The 13674-nt window shown below is 41.6% G+C and overlaps 1 protein-coding gene across 1 annotated transcript in view; it reads left to right on the forward strand.

The window, feature by feature from the left end:
• Window positions 1-6325: 6325 nt before the first annotated feature.
• LOC124594717 (proton-coupled folate transporter-like) overlaps window positions 6326-13674 on the forward strand; it is a 74145-nt gene continuing 66796 nt past the window's right edge. Inside the window, exon 1 of the mRNA XM_047133087.1 lies at window positions 6326-6354. The gene's annotated coding sequence lies outside the window, so the exon portion shown is untranslated. The remainder of the gene's footprint in view (window positions 6355-13674) is intronic.

The following is a 13674-nucleotide window of genomic DNA, read 5'->3' on the forward strand; positions in this document are numbered from 1 at the left end:
TTAGTATTTACCAAAGAATGACGCGGTGGCTCATATGTAAAGGTCTTGGTTGCAATACCGGCTTCCTCCGAATTTCTGCTCCAACATCTGCATCTACTTACACGCTCTGTAAGCCACTGTACGTTGCCTGGCGATGGGTACTCTGCACCACTACTAGTCACTTCCTTTCCGTTCCACTCGCAAACAGGGTGAGGAAATGTATACGTGAAATGTATACTGGCGGCAGTAGAATCGTTCTGCAGTCAACTTCAGATCCTGGGTCTCTAAATTTGCTCAGTAGTGTTCCTCGAAAAGAACGTCGCCTTCCTTCCACGGATCCCCATTTGAGTTCCCAAACCATATCTGCAAAACTTTAGTATTGTTCTAACCTACAGGTAACAAGCTGTCAGCCTGCCTCAGAACTGATTCGATGTCTTCCTTTAATCCGACCTGGTGAGGATCCCACACATTCGAACAGTACTCAAAAACGGGTCGCGCTATGGTCTTATATGTGGTCTGCTTTACAGATGAACCACACTTTTTCAAAATTCTCCAAGTAAACCGACCATTCGCCTTCCCTGCCATGATCCTCACATGCTCGCTCAATTTCACATCGTTTTGCATCGTTACGCTCGGATATTTAAACGAAACGACCCTGTCACGCAGGGCGCTATTAATACTGTATCCGAACATTACGGTTTTGGTTTTCCCACTCATCCACATTAACTTCCATTTTTCTACACTTAGAGCTAGCTGCCATTCATCACACCAATTAGAAGTTATGTCTAATCATATTCCATGCACAGTCACTCAAGTTCGACACCAACAGATCATTTATGTTTATAGAACACAGTAACGGTCCTGTCACACTTCCCTGGAGCACTCCTGACGATACCCTTTCCTCTGATGAACACTCGCCGTCGAGGACAACATACTGTGTTTTATTATTTGAGATGCCTTCTACACACTCGCACTTCTGTGAACCTCTTCCATATGCTTGTACCTTAGTTAACAGTCAGCAGTAGGGTACCGTGTCAAATGCTCTCTGGAAATCGAGAAATATGGAATATGACTGTTGCCCTTCATCCATAGTTCGCAGTATATCTTGAGAGAATGGGCAAGCTGAGTTTCGCACAAGCACTGTGCTGATTTGTTTATATAAGCGTCTCGTTTTAGAGGGAGTTTATTGTATTGGAACTCAGTATATGATCAAGAATTCTGCAGCAAACGGATGTTAAGGATGTCGGTCTCTGATTTAGCGGGTCCGTTCTTTTACCCTTCTAATATACAGGAGTCACCTTCACTTTTTTCTAGTCTCTTTGGTTTTTGTGCTGGACGACGGATTGGCGATAAATGCAAGCTAAGTAAGGGGCCGTAGAGTATTCTTTGTAAAACCGTACTGGGATTCCATCTGGATCTGGCAACTTATTTGTCTTTAAATCTTTCAGTTGTTTCTCTACGCCTGGGATGCTTATTACTATGTTCGATGGTCAAACGACGATATGCTAGGACGATTCTCCGGCGTGAACGATTTCTTAAACGTGAAATTTAAAACTTCGGCCTACGTTTTGCTATCTTCAGCTGCCACACCATTTGTGGAATTCTGCTTTATCCGACACGCGATTTTTTACACGCGCCCTCTAGTCAATTGCGGGCTACAGTTATCCAGTGCCAAACCAATTTGCAGTGAAGTGTCGCAGGATGTGGCGTTGCGCTTTTTTTTTTTTTTTTAGTAAATAAATTTTCCGTTCCCACACCTTTCCCAGCCAGTTGAAAGCCGTCATCACGGAGAGTATGATAAAATGATTCCTTAATAATCTAATCGCAAAAATATCTTGTTGTGCACAAGATTCTCGCAGAGAATAGTCCATGGCATGCTCCGTGGAGGTTCAAAGTTCAGTCATTGCTGACTTACTGCGCAGCAAACTTGACGTAACTTGAAAACAGCTGTATAGCCGACACGTGGAGATTCCAACCAGTCTCTATTCACTCATCTTGGAATGGGTGGGTAATATAACTTGCACCATGTTGAACCGGGCACATAAGCAGTCTTCTACAAGACAATCAAAGAAGTTCGTCGGCAGTCAACAACGTTGCAACAAGACATTGTTTGCCGATGCTCCTTGGCCAATTTCACTGATAAGGTCTTGAACAACGCGACGCTGTCTCTTGTTGGAAATAGTGTTCACTTCGCACCTGCTTCTATAACACTGCCCTTAACAGATGTTAGCAGTGCTATTGAAAAAGCTGTTATACCTCTTCCAAGTGAAGGAGCAAAAGAAATAAAGTGTGAGAAATGCCACACCTTTACGAGAGTGCCTCCCCAGAAACATAATATTTACTCCAAGGAAAGGACTGTACTATGAAGAAACGCTAACACGGTGGTCCTTCCAGAGGATAAGAGCAACGCCGCTGCACTGTTTCCACGTTATGTATACAGATAGTTCTGCAGCCTGTTGCGTGAACCAACGCAAGTAAGACTGATGACGAAGCTACAGGTAGAGCTGAAAGCAAACTGTCGATGTTGTAAATTTTCTTCTTCCATCACACAAGAAATTACGAAAAAATTAAAGCCCCGCGTTTCTATCCCACCAGAGTTTTGCGGTCTTCTGAAAATTCTGAGGGAAACTCTCCCAATACGGGTAATCGTGAGCAACGTTGGAGTACTTACATATGACTTAGCAAAACATCTTTCCTCATTACTGAAACTTTTTGTGCGAAAATGCCCACATCATGTAAGCAATTCTCAGAGACTGAAGTCTCTACTTCTCAATGAATTGGACTTACTAGCAAGTTTTGATGTTGTCTCACTCTGCACTAGAATCACACTGATGAATTCTTTGTCACTCATAGGCAGTTACTTTACAGCAGATACAACAAAGCTGTTCCGTCTTGCGATGTCCTCAATTTATTATTTATTCAACATTGAATAGTTGAACAAATTAACGCTGTTACCATGGATATCCCCCGCCTCTTCTTCTAGCAAACTTTCATGGAAGAATTTGACCAGAGGGCACTCCAGTCGGTGGCTCTTAAAGCATGAGTCTTCGGCCTGTACGTGGATGACAGTTTTGATTTCTCGACAAAAGCTGAGGAAAATCTGTCACGAATTATACAATAACATTCAATCCACAAGGACATCTAGTTTACCATGGATATGGAAAAAGATGACTGTCCGCCATCATTTTATTATCCTTCACATCTTCATTACTAAACTTCCAGGCCGATTATGGTTCATGTTTCACGGTGCAATTTCCAATTGCAGATTGCCTTTCAAACGGCTTCCGCAAGCAGTAAATAAACATTTGATTTTCAGTATTTTGTACCATTATTCACCTAATTTAAAGGATTGTCACAATCTGCTCATTAACAGGGATGTCTTATGATAGAAGTTTAACACAGTAAAATAAATATTACGGATAGAAACGGTGAATGTGTCTTGGGGCAGTGCAACTCGTCACGTACAAATTATCGAAAGTTTATTAATCCAGTATTTAAGAACGGGAGTTCTCAACAAAATTTACACATAATTTCAAACTTTTCGAAACTTTTTATCTCTTACAACCACCACAAAATGATCAAAACAAAAAAGATTATCGCTTACTACATTTTCGCTGTTCGTGCAATAGAACTGCTGCATCAGGCTTGACGTTTTAATTTATTACTTCAGTATCATTAAGTCTGTTCGCAACACACTTTGCAGACAGTATCCGTTCTACTTAGAGTTCAGGAGATACGACGTCATAAAGATAGAAAAGCATGAAAAACTAACTTTTGCTTAAAATAGGGCTTAAATTACCCAGACTGTAATCATCCAATGTTTGATAATGAGAGCACTTAGCGACTTCCAAAAAACTTTAAACATGATTGCAAACATTGTCTAAACTTTTTCTCGTTTATATATTTAAAGTCAAATATTTACCACATCACTTCATTTGCATCAACTCATAGACGTTTGAAGCGGTTTTATGCATGAGAGATCGGTTCTTTACAGAATCTGGATTGGGGATTCACTAGGTTACTACTAGTTTATATGTATGTTAAAGTGTAGCATTTTACATTGGTTCCAATAATGCCGTTAATACAGCGATGCATAGCAAACGAAACTCATTCTAATATGCTATCCCTTTGTAATTAAATTGTAATCTTTACTAACAGATTTTCAGTAACTTTGATTTCTATTTAGTTCACAGCAACCCCGGGCACAGGCTCAAAATAAGGTCTGGGTAAATTAATTTTGGCCATGTGATAACTATGATAATCGGTCATCGCCAATAGAATAAAGGGTATTGCGATTTAGACTGTTACTAATGTAAGTAGGCTGTTTAGGTTTTTATGTTGGTAACGCCACGTAGTGCTCTGTATGAAACTCGCTGACTGCGCTGTGTGCATTCTGTGGCTGGTTGGGCTCTTGTGTAGTGTTGGGCAGTTGGATGCGAACAGATCGTAGCATTGCGCAGTTGAAGATGAGCCGCCAGCAGCGGTGAATGTGAGGGGGGGGGGGGGCAGAGATAGATGCCAGAGTTTTGAGCGGACGATCTGTACGTGTGCCCGTCAGAAAAAGGAAATTTGTTTAATTGGATGTCACAAAATTATATATATATATATATATATATATATATATATATATATATATATATATGTTATGACTCTTGATCGCTATTAAGGTAAATACATTGTTTGTTCTCTATCAAAATCTTTCATTGCTAACTATGCTTATCAGTAGTTAGTGCCTTCAGTAGTTATAATCTTTTATTTAGCTGGCGGTATTAGCGCTCGCTGCATTGCAGTAGTTCGAGTAACGAAGATTTTTGTGAGGTAAGTGATTCGTGAAAAGTATAGGTTGTTGTTAGTCAGGGCCATTCCTTTGTAGGGATTATTGAAAGTCAGATTGCGTTCCGCTAAAATATTGTGTGTCAGTTTAGTGATGATCAGAATAAGTAAAGAGACAAATGTCTGATTACGTTCAGTTTTGCTCAGCAGTTTGAAAATCGAATAACGTAGAAGTTTACCAGCACACTCATTCATATTTTTGCAGAGTGGACGTTTCAATATTTATTTTGAGACGAAACATGTTTTCCTGGACGTGGCAATTCGCTACTATCATATAACAGTTGCGTTCGGCAGTGAGGCAAGACTCCCATCAGGACAGCGTGTTAACTTACTCACTGGCCTTCTTGTAGACCTCAGCAGCCCAACTTCCTTTACATGAAATCAAACATTTTCCCATTAAGGCATACCTCTCTGCCGCAACTATTTTATTACAAGTGCTACCTGAGTGTGCAACACAAATGTAAGTAATCGTTTTATGACCTTCATCAATTGTACTAGCTACGGGACTGCATTACTTTCAGCTATGTTCTGCAGCTTAGATTCAGTTGCATATACATTGAGTTATAAGTTTCGTACTATCTAAACTTGCGAGATATTCTGAGTCCATGTAACTAGGAAACGAAAACAGGAAACCATAGCTCTTTCTATTGGCCATGGAGGTTACCTATTCCAAAAATTAGATTAAAAAATTTGGTCTCTTTCGTCAAATCCCTTAAGATATGGCTTCGCTGTGTCCCCAAACGGTATGGCTTTCAGTTTCAGACGTACATTGTGTGTCCAAACGTATGTACACGCCCAACTAAATTCCCTCTGTGTGAGAAGTCAGGCACCATCCGAGGCTGTAAAATGGTAGCTTGAATTTATCATCAGTGATGTGTCTTCCGGCAGAAGAAACCAACGAGGAGAACTGAGCGAATCCGGAGGGAACATTATTGGTCAGGCCCACATTGTAGGCAGGTATCGACGTCACTGCGGAAAGAAAAGTTCCCGTCAGTCAGCGCTGCAAGCGTAAGAAGTAACTGAACAAGACTGCCAAGGTCTAAAGTTCTAATAATGCTTGCCTCAAAGGGATACAATCGTTTTTGTCAACTCAAATAAACTGTCCAGGATCCCCTCACTATTGATAAGTGATGAAGTGCAACACTCAACTTGATTAACGAATTTGGTTACTGTAGAATGAGCAATTTCCGCTTTATTAGACAAAAAACAGAGGCCATTTTTACATTTCTTTAGCTTTTGTAAAAATGTGAAGTTTAAGATCGCTTAATAGGAAGTATCCAGGGCGTCAAATATTTTCTGTTGATGTGGTGTCGAAATGGGGCTCGATGCTTCCACTCCAAAACCATTCGGTCTTGTGGCGAAGTTTTTAGAAGTGGTTGCGAAAACGAGGAAGACAAGTGTATACCAGTATTCTTGATACACCGTCACGTGCAACTTATCTCGGAGATTGGTGCGATCGGGGAACAATGTGGTGAGACATTCAGTTATCTCAGCCACAGCAGGCAGGAGAAAGTCTTGCAGAGTCGACCATCTGGGCCACAGGTAAGATGTTCTGCAACGCGCCGATGTCTTTTCTGATAGATGACGCAGAGATATTTCTGTATTTTAATTGTCCGCAGCTCGTGGTCGTGCGGTAGCGTTCTCGCTTCCCGCGCCCGGGTTCCCGGGTTCGATTCCCGGCGGGGTCAGGGATTTTCTCTGCCTCGTGATGACTGGGTGTTGTGTGATGTCCTTAGGTTAGTTAGGTTTAAGTAGTTCTAAGTTCTAAGGGACTGATGACCATGGATGTTAAGTCCCATAGTGCTCAGAGCCATTTGAACCATTTGTATTTTAATTAAAATGCTGCAAATGCGAGATTAATGTGTCACAAATGTTAATATGACTGAAGTCTAGATATAACTGATAGAGTTCCTAAGCGTCATCAGGTGAAACTTCACATTTATTTGAGAAGAGATTTTCATTCCCATTTTTGTAATGTGGGTTTTGAGTCAACCTACAAACAGATCGGTCATGGACTGTGTCCTTTGGCTCCCGTTATCATAAGAGAGTTCGATTTGTACACTTTACATAAAAAATTTTGGTCATAAAATAATTTGATGTGTCTAATAGACAGAGTGATTACACATCTACACGATGCAGTATTCAACGCAAGGAAGTATGTTCACAGGGACAGCAAATTAAGAACAAAAGTCTACCAGTAACGCTCAGTAAGACTCTTATGGTTACCCCCTCAAACAGCTGTTCTCGTAGCTGTTGAAAATCACTTACCCTAATAATTATTAATCGTGTCTTGATTTCACCATTAATCTAACATCTTTGAATGTATATTAAACCAGAGGCCAGGAAAAGATTGGGGCGCTTAAAATAATGGTATTCCAGAGTCGAATGCGTATGAGCTATACAGGCAGTATCTATCGTACATATGAGAACTTCCCAATATTGTGGCTAAGAACGGAAAGGCCGTCCCATGTCTTAACCACGTCTGATTCAGTTTGAACACTCAGTTCACATTCGTGTGTATTGTCACTTGTGCGCACTTGTATGATGAAGCTGGTTGTAACTCATTAGTAATGAAGAGAGATACTGCTACTTTCATTATTTTAGTATATTTCAGTGTACGCCTGTATTTTTTTCTTTTATTTTGGGACAGCTATCAGTTTATGCAGTAACTATTGTGCTTAAGCGAATCTGTGATCGCTCCTCTTTGAACAGTTGAAGGAGAGTGTTTCAACTGCGTCAAAATGTCTATAGATTTTGTGGTTTTTACCGGCTTCGGGTTCTTACTGTGTCGTCTTAAAATCAGTTTATTTCTTCCACTTGACACCTGTATGTGTACTTGCTGAGTTTGTCGCACAGAACATTACATCGTCACAAACACCTCGTATTAACCCTCCCTCGCGTGCGATGTGCATTGATCGATTTATTTTAGTGATTTACAGTAATATTTAGATTATTCCACCGCTCAGAAGCTCACTTGAACATTTACATCTACGTGGTCACCTCAGTTTCATTTTTCTTCAAAAGTGGAAGAAGAAGTATTGGGGAGAAAATTGATTCAGACTCTCTCCGTTGTTAGATGGGAGGGAAGTCTGAAGCCTCAATAAGTGACTAAGGGATCATGTGTAGTATGTATGAACGTTTCCGAAGATGCAAAATGAAGTGGTAAGTTACGTTAAGAAAATATTTCCAGGCTCGGCTAATCCGCAGTGGCTAGCGTTGCTATCTCTGTATCACGGGGTTCCGGAATCGATTCCCGACCAGTTTGGGGATTTTCTGTGCCTGGGGACTGGGTGTTTGTGTTGTCCTCATCATTCCATCACCATCATCATTCGTGACAGTGGCTAGATTGGATTGTGAAAAAAATTGGAGCGTGAAAAAATTGGGACTTTGAACGGACGCTGATGACCGTGCAGTTGACCGCCCCACAAAACAAACATTATCATTAGGCTCGGCAACTTTTTTTTTCAATGCAGTATTTAATATTTCACTCCTGTTTCACTAGGTCGACATTAGCAGTGTAACATTATAAGTGTAGTACACCTGTCTAACGAAACTAAAGAAGCCATATATCAAGGTGAAAGTAATTTTTATTAGTAAGTACCACTGCCACGCAATAGAGCGACTAATATTTTTAATATGATCGTGGTAAACAAATCCGCCACATTTGTAAGATACTTAACTGATCGAAGTATTGCACGACATAAGTCGCTAAACACCACCACAGTTTCGGGGTCTTAGCCCCATCATCAGGTGTATCTGGAATTTAGCAGTAGTAGGAAGCCAAGTCCATGCCCTAGCACCTAAATATTTTAAAAGTGGCGACCGGGGATCAAGATGACGAATTACTGCAACTTTAGATATGAACACATTGTCTTGCAGCTTCAAACGTTAATTTTGTTTTAAGAAGTTGAATTGTAACCTATGCATTTCCATGTTAAATTATTTCTTGTAAGTTTGCTTCATTATCAAACACACTGACGGAGTGTATTAAAACAGATAATAAAAAGAAAGAAGGAAGTGACGGGCGGAGTGATTAGTCGTAGATTTACTGATGGTAGTGCATGTATTATTTTTCTATTTCATGTAAATGAGTAGGCATAGTTAGGCGAAGCATGTCAGATAATGTTGCTGTTGGAGACACAATTGTGATCGAGATTGTAGTGCTGTCGTGGACAATTGTAATTCCTGCTAAACGTAATTTTAATCTCCATATTGATGTGTTAGATTCGTTTACAACATTATAAGGCAGGTATTTCTCGTACTAATATTAAATAACACTGTGTAGTATGATTATGGCTGAGTAGATGAACTAACACAAAAATTATATAATTTGACCACGACCACTGTGTATTCATCAACGAAAGGCGGTAGCATGAGTCAATCGCGAAACGAACTGTAAGCGACAGTGGACGCTATTTCACAGCACCTTGTACGGAAGTAATAAATTGAGTAAATAGTGGCACAAACTATAAAAGACTGAAAAAGGTTTAGTCGAAGAATTTCATCAAGTGGAAGCAATACAGACGAAATTTGGCAAGTGGATGGAGTAAAAAGACGAGCACTTAGTGACAACAGCTGGGAGCGTGATGTGCTTACCACATGCTCCTCCATATCTTCATCTATTGACGCCTAATGGCGGTCGGTCGGCGGTCGGTCGGTACCGTTCATCCTTACGTTGCCTGTTCGGACGGAGGAGAGAGTTTTGACGTCTCAGGTTGTGTCCTATCAACCAATCCTTTCTTCTGGTTAGGTTGTGGCACAAATATATTTTTTCCCCCAATTCTATTCAGCACCTTCACATTAGTTAATGATCAACCCAAGGAATCTTCAGCATTCTTCTATGGCACCACATTTCAAAAGCTTCTATTCTCTTCTTTTCTAAACTATTTATCGTCCATGTTTCACTTCCATACATGGCTAAGCTCCATACAAATACTTTCAGAAAATACTTTCTAACACTTAAATCTATATTCGATGTTAACAAATTTCTCTGTTTCAGCCATTGCCAGTCTACATTTTATACCCCCTCTACTTCAGCCATCATCAGTTATTTTGCTCCCTAAAAAGCGAAACTCACTTACTACTTGTCGCTTTTGCTAATCTAATTTCCACAGCATTACCTCATTTAATTCGACCACATTCCATTATCCTTTTTTGTTTTCTTATGTCCTCCTTTCAAGACATTGACCATTCCCTTCAACTGCTTTTCCAAGTCCTTTGTTTGACAGAATTAAAATGCGGTCGCATACCTCAAAGTTTTTATTTCTTCCCGAACTTTAATTCCTACTCCAAGCGTTTCTTGGGTTTGCTTCACTACTTGCTCAATGTACAGACTGAATCACATCGGTGATAGACCGTACCCCTGTCTGACTCTCTTCTTAACCACTGCTTGCCTTTCATGCTCCTCAACTCTTTTAAGTGCCGTCTGGTTTCTGTACAAGTTGTAAATCGCGTTTCGCTCCCTATATTTTACCCCTGTTAACTTCAGAATTTCATAGGGAGTACTCCAGTCAACATTGTCAAAAGGTTTCTCCAAGTCTACCAATGCCATAAACGTAGGTTTGCTCTTCCTCAACCTATTCTCTAAGAGAAGACGTATTTCCTCGTGTGTTCCCACATTTCTCCGGAATCAAACTTGATCTTTCCCGAGGTCGGCTTCCAGTTTCTCCATTCTTCTGTAGAGAATTCCTGTTAATAATTTGCAAACATGACTTATTACACAAATAGTTCGGTAATATTCACACCTGTCAACACCTGCATTCTTTGGAATTGGAATTATTACGTTCTTCTTTCGCCTGTCTCATACATCTTGCACACCCGAAGGAAGAGTTTTGTCACGGCTGGCTCTGCACAAGTTATCAGAAAACAAACAGATTCACTTGAAAAGCTAGAGGAAAACGCTTACGCGTGCGCGAGATATCAGCGGAAACGCACAGGTTCCGCGAAGCCGTTGACAGGGAATAGAAAATTTTCAAAGATCGAAGGCACCTACCATGAAAAATTTAAAGCAGGAAGTCAGCGAAATGAAACGCCAGGCGAAATAAATAAATGTTAGAACGCAAAAGTCACTGGATCGGAATTAGAAGATACATGTGTGACGGAATCAATTGATGTAGCGGATAGGAAATGCTATAAATGAGGGAAATATTGCTAGAACCACCACTGGCGAGGAGCCAGTATCAATTGTAATGACTAACAGAGAGGGGGGACAGGTTAATAAAATATAAAAGTAATAAGGCAGAAAGTGCCTTGTAATTTAAATTCACCATAGTAGAAAGAAGAGCCAAAGCAGCGGTGGGCCCACGTTCACAACCATCAAACTGAATGACGCGGCACTGCAGTGTCCTCACCCACCATGAACACGCAAGTGATGCAGCAAGGTTACGGACAGCGGACACTGTGAGCTGCGTGACAGCTGGTTGGCGGCGCTGGACTAGCGGGAATTTAAATGACCTGCAGGGGATTGAGGAGGAAGGGATGGAGGAGAGGAATGGAGGACAGAAAAGGGGAGCAGATGGGATATATAGGGAATCTTGAGCATTAATATTGAGAATAGAATGTTAGGGGGAATAAAAAAGCAAGCGGAGTTACATGTGCTTCATGTAAGACAGAGGGTAGTATTGCAATAAAGGAAAGGTAAGCTTGTGTGAGTTGTTGTGGAAGCGAGGGAGGCGGGAAGGTTACAGAAAGATGACATTTTGGAAAGAAGATGGACAGCGTAGTAACGTAAAAAGTTCCATTTATTGTAAGCAATTGCTCGCTAAGACTGTGTTCCGCAGACCGTCCCACAGACTTGTAAATTTCTAATCCTTCCAAAAGTGAAAGCTTTTTCCCCTTGGGCTTAGTGGAGGATCTGGAATTTGTCCAGAGGAGGCTGATTATGCTTGCTTCTCTTAAGGTGATTGGAAAAGACCGAGGTGTTTTTGACAGCGCACTTACTAGTTAAAAAGTGTTCTTGAAATATAGTCTTGAGAGTTCGTCCAGTTTGACCAATGTATGAAGAGTGGCACGGTAAGCACACGACTTTGTAGACTCCGGAGCGAGGATACGGTCCTTTCAACGATCGTTAGTTGTGATATAAACGATGCAGGACCTTATCGTTAATTATGAAAGCTATCTTTACTTGATGACCTTCAAGAAGGTCTCCGGGGAAAGGTAAGGAGACGTAGATGGTCTTACAAGTACTGGCCCTTTGGTAGAAGATGAGGCTATATTCAGAAACATTTTATTGTGTATTTGGTCTACCAGACTAGTATGGTATCCGTTGATTCTAACAATGTGTCTTAAGATTGCAAGCTCTTGTTGAGTGATTTGTGAACCTAAGGAATGTCACATAAACGGTCGACTATAGAAGAAACAGTTATCCTAATGAAAGGGTGGCAAGATGTAGATTGGATCACAGCGTCACTAGTTGTGGGGAGGGGGGGAGGGGGATGTTCGGACGATTGTAGAGGGTCACCAAGCCTTCAACACTGTAAGATGGTTGAAATGATGGATGTAGCTTGCAGTAGGTATGCAGTGATGAAGGGGCTCGCACAGAATAGACTTGCATGGAGAGCTGCCCAAACTACTCTTGACTGAAGAGACAACAATATATGCATCCTAGGGTAAATGAAGAGTTTAGAACGCAGAATAGTAAAATCTTCAATTAAAGGGCGAGTAACGGATAGTCAGCAAAGAGTTGAACGGCAGAAAATTGATTTTTATGAAATGGAGCTGCTAACTACACTGCTCGCAATTAAAATTGCTACACCAAGAAGAAATGCAGATGATAAAAGGGTATTCATTGGACAAATATATTGTACTAGAACTGACATGTGATTACATTTTCACGCAGTTTGGGTGCATAGATCCTGAAAAATCAATACCCAGAACAGCCACCTCTGGCCGTAATAACGGCCTTGATACGTCTGGCCTTTGAGGCAAACAGAGCTTGGATGGCCTGTACAGGTACAGCTGCCCATGCAGCTTCAACACGATACCACAGTTCATCAAGAGTAGTGACTGGCGTATTGTGACGAGCCAGTTGCTCGGCCACCAGTGACCAGACGTTTTCAGTTGGTGAGAGATCTGGAAAATGTGCTGCCCAGGGCAGCAGTCGAACATTTTCTGTATCCAGAAAGGTCCATACAGGACCTGCAACATGCGGTCGTGCATTATCCTGCTGAAATGTAGGGTTTCGCAGGGATCAAATGAAGGGTACAGCCACAGGTCGTAACACGTCTGAAATGTAACGTCCACTGTTCAAAGTGCCGTCAATGTGAACAAGAGGTGACCGAGACGTGTAACCAATGGCACCCCATACCATCACACCGGGTGACACGCCAGTATGCCGATGACGAATACACGCTTCCAATGTGCGTTCACCGCGATGTCGCCAAACACGGATGCGACCGTCATGATGCTGGAAAGAGAAACTGGATTCATCCGAAAAAATGACGTTTTGCCATTCGTGCACCCAGGTTCGTCGTTGAGTACACCTTCGCAGGCGCTCCTGTCTGTGATGTAGCGTCAAGGGTGACCGCAGCCATGGTCTCCGAACTGATAGTCCATGCTGCTGCAAACGTCGTCGTACTGTTCGTGCAGATGGTTGTTGTCTTGCAAACGTCCCTATCTGTTGACACAGCGATCGAGACGTGGCTGCACGATCCGTTAGAGCAGTGCGAATAAGATGCCTGCCGGTGGGTGATACGAGGCCGTTGGGATACAGCACGGCGTTCCGTGTTACCCTCCTGAACCCACCGATTCCATATTCTGCTAACGGTCATTGGATCTCGACCAACGCGAGCGGCAATGTCGCGATACGATAAACCGCAATCGCGATAGGCTACAATCCGACCTTTATCGAAGTCGGAAAAATGA

This window comes from Schistocerca americana, chromosome 1, assembly GCF_021461395.2.
Source record: "Schistocerca americana isolate TAMUIC-IGC-003095 chromosome 1, iqSchAmer2.1, whole genome shotgun sequence".
In the NCBI taxonomy this organism is placed as follows: Eukaryota; Metazoa; Arthropoda; class Insecta; order Orthoptera; family Acrididae; genus Schistocerca; species Schistocerca americana.